Raw genomic sequence first — 3,232 nt, 5'->3', positions numbered from 1 at the left:
GACAATGTCCAGGCAAACAAATGACCCGACCCAACCCTATTAACATCTCAGTCCAACAGGTTGTCATCACGACCCGGATCCTACTCTAGACGTCCTCAGTGTTCTTCTTCATGCCCGATGCTGCAATGAACTGAAGACAGCGCCTCCACCTCTGTTGTTTCTAGGATCGATGTGCTCCGCTGGCCCGGACTTCTTTGCTTGATGCTTTCCGCCATCACCTAACGCAGCTTGGTTCAGGATACTCCTTTCCTTTGCCGCTCTGGCCTCATGCGATGGCCTTCGCCGATTCCCTTCCACGGCTCTTGGAGGTTGTTGGGTTGGTTTGCCTCCTGGTTTCTTCGAAGGTCAAGAAGAAGATTCAGGTGCCATCGCCGCGCCCAATTCCTTCGATCTAGATCCGGCTGAAGATAATGTCGTCGCTTCTGGGCCGCCCCCTTCCTTGCTTACCGTTGTTGCTCCATCCAGTCCTTCTCATCGCGTTTTCTAGGATCATATCCACGGATATGGCTGTGTCGTGCTCTCTATAGCCATCGATCTCAGTGCCTTTGTGGTTGCCCTGTGATACCTCCGCGATGGTGTTGCTTCCTGCGACGGTACAGCTGCCCACGACGGTGATGCTGCCGGCGATCATTTTGTTTTCAGTATTCCTTTTTGGCCTTGCATTTATCCTTAGTAAACTTTCCACACTTGGGGCGTTTCACATTCGCCTAATTACACATTAACGCATAACAGCCATCTATCCTCACTTAATCCGCTTGCCACGCGTCATTCCTTCAATGGCTGGTCAACTCCTTAGTCACGCTTAGGCACCTATAGTTGAGCCACCAGAGATTCCACCTATATATTTTAGGATTATTTGAGTTAATGTAGTGATTAGTTTATTAATCTATTTAAATAAGTATTAAATATTATTCAAATCTTATTTTATATATGTAACAATTTATTTATCAGTGATAAATTTTTAAATAAAATTTAAATTTGTGATAAATTAATTCTTAATCTACTAAATTAAAAGATATATATTATACAAAAATTCTTGTTAAATTGAACTCTTGTTTTATTTTCTTTCTCTTTGTTATTCCTCAAGAAAATATAATCTCAAATTTGGAAGTGTTTTATATCAGTATGTATAGAAAGCTATGCTACCAAAATAATTATCTATATTAAATATATATTAAATAATAATATAATTATATATAAATATATAATAATTAATTTTTTACACACATAGTATTATTTTTGACTTCATGTTATATGTAGAGACATTAAAGTCAATAATTACAAACACATATCATTACTATTTTTATTAAAATTATGAAAGCTTAACACAAACACAAACATATTCACACCAAAACAAAAACCCACATAAAAATTGTCCCTAATCAACGAAATGTTTAAGATGTTTAAGGTAGTTGCTAACTGAGGCTGTTATAAATATAAGAGAAAAGGATAAATAGATCTCTAACATTTTGCCTCGCAGACATTTTTATTTCTGACCATTAAAAAATACTTTTAAGTTCCTGACTTTCACAAAACTTGGATGGATCATTCCCCGACGGAGGCATTTAGACGAAGAGATTGATCCGTCTAAGTTTTGTGAAAGTCAGAGACTTAAAAGTATTTTTCAATGGTCAAAAATAAAAATATCTGTGGAACAAAAGGTCAGGACCTATTTGTCTTTTTCTCTAAATATAATAACCCTCTTTTATTTTTCTTCTCTCTCACTTTCTTCTTCTTTTATTTTTCAGCCAAGAAGATGATGATGCTTCTTTCCATGAGTCTCCTCATACTCTTCCTTTGACTCTTTCTTCTCATGGTGCTCATGGAAGGCAAATCCTCCGGCACCGACGGCGCCGCTACCTCCTCCTCTATCTTGTGCTTGTGGGCATGCTCCGGATCTTTCTTTGCCTTATGCTTCTCATGCTACACATAGAAATTAAAGGATCGAAAAATTTAAATTAAATTAAATAATCTTATTTCGATAATTTTTTTTTGAAAAAAAAAGTTGCATTTTTTTTATAATTAATTTCTCATAAACAATAATAATAAATGTCAAAGTACGAATTAAATTAAACTAATAAAAAATTTTAAGCCAAAATTTTCAAAAAAAGAAATTATTATTGGGAATAATTTGAGTATTTACTAATGATTCTTTATCAGTGATGTCACGTAGGTTAAAAATTAAAGGTTTAATTACTCTGTTGGTCCCTATAATTTTGTGAAATTTTTAATTAGGTTCCTATACTTTTTTTTTAATTGGGTCCCTACACTATTTTTTTTCAATTAAGTCCCTCTTAGTAGTAATTGACTTAATTTTATAGGGACTCAACTAAAAAAAAAAGAATTAGTATAGAGACCTAAATAAAAGAAAAAAAAGTGTAGGGACCCAATTAAAAAAAAATTGGTACAAGAACTCAACTAAAAGGAAAAAAAGTATAGGGATTTAATTAAAAATTTCGCAAAACTATAGGACCAACAGAGTAATTAAACCAAAATTAAAATTATGATTGGTTTTCATCACAGTGAATATATATAATTACTTGAGATAAGAACACTTATACTGTGAAAAAAATGTCAAATATTGAGTAAACAAGATATTAGTTTAATATTTTTGGAGCACCTAAATTTGAAATTTAATTAAAAAATAAAATATTACGCTGAAATTAATAACAATGAATTTTCACATAAAATTATGGAATTAAAACAAAAGTTACCAAGGCATAAGCACCAGCAGCAACAGCTCCCATTTCACCAAGTTGTTCAAGGTGCTTGTGGTGCTTTTCTTCCTTCTTGTAATCAACCTCGGTGCCGGCGGTATCCATGGTCTGTTCATCCTCCTTGTGATGGTGGAAGAGGTGGTGGTGGTGGTGTTGTTCAGCCATAATAATATATGTTATTATTGATCTTAAAGGTGAAGGGAATAATAACAAGCGTTCTATGTTTTATTTAGATGGTTTAATAATGTGGGAGATTAAGCTATTTATAAGTGAATAAAAAAATTTAGGTCACGCGGTTCAATAATTATGGTCAATGCATATTAATGTTCTAATAATAATAATGATAATAACAACAATAATAATAATGTACATATTAATTTTTTTGTTATTACGTGAGTGAATGCATATTAATCCATTGTATATTATTTAACTAAAAATAATTAAAATTTATTTTATTTAGTTTTTTTTTTAAATTATCGATTATTGATATAGAGTTTTTTCAATTAATATGCATA

The 3,232-nt window shown here is 32.8% G+C and overlaps 1 pseudogene; it reads right to left on the bottom strand.

Annotated features, from left to right (window-relative positions):
• Nucleotides 1–1,174: 1,174 nt before the first annotated feature.
• On the bottom strand, nt 1,175–2,943 carry LOC112803005 (uncharacterized; annotated as a pseudogene).
• Nucleotides 2,944–3,232: the final 289 nt, after the last annotated feature.

Source organism: Arachis hypogaea, chromosome 5 (assembly GCF_003086295.3).
Source record: "Arachis hypogaea cultivar Tifrunner chromosome 5, arahy.Tifrunner.gnm2.J5K5, whole genome shotgun sequence".
NCBI lineage: Eukaryota > Viridiplantae > Streptophyta > Magnoliopsida > Fabales > Fabaceae > Arachis > Arachis hypogaea.
The sequence above is the reverse complement of the archived record's forward strand: the minus strand, read 5'-3'. Positions and strand labels throughout refer to the sequence as shown.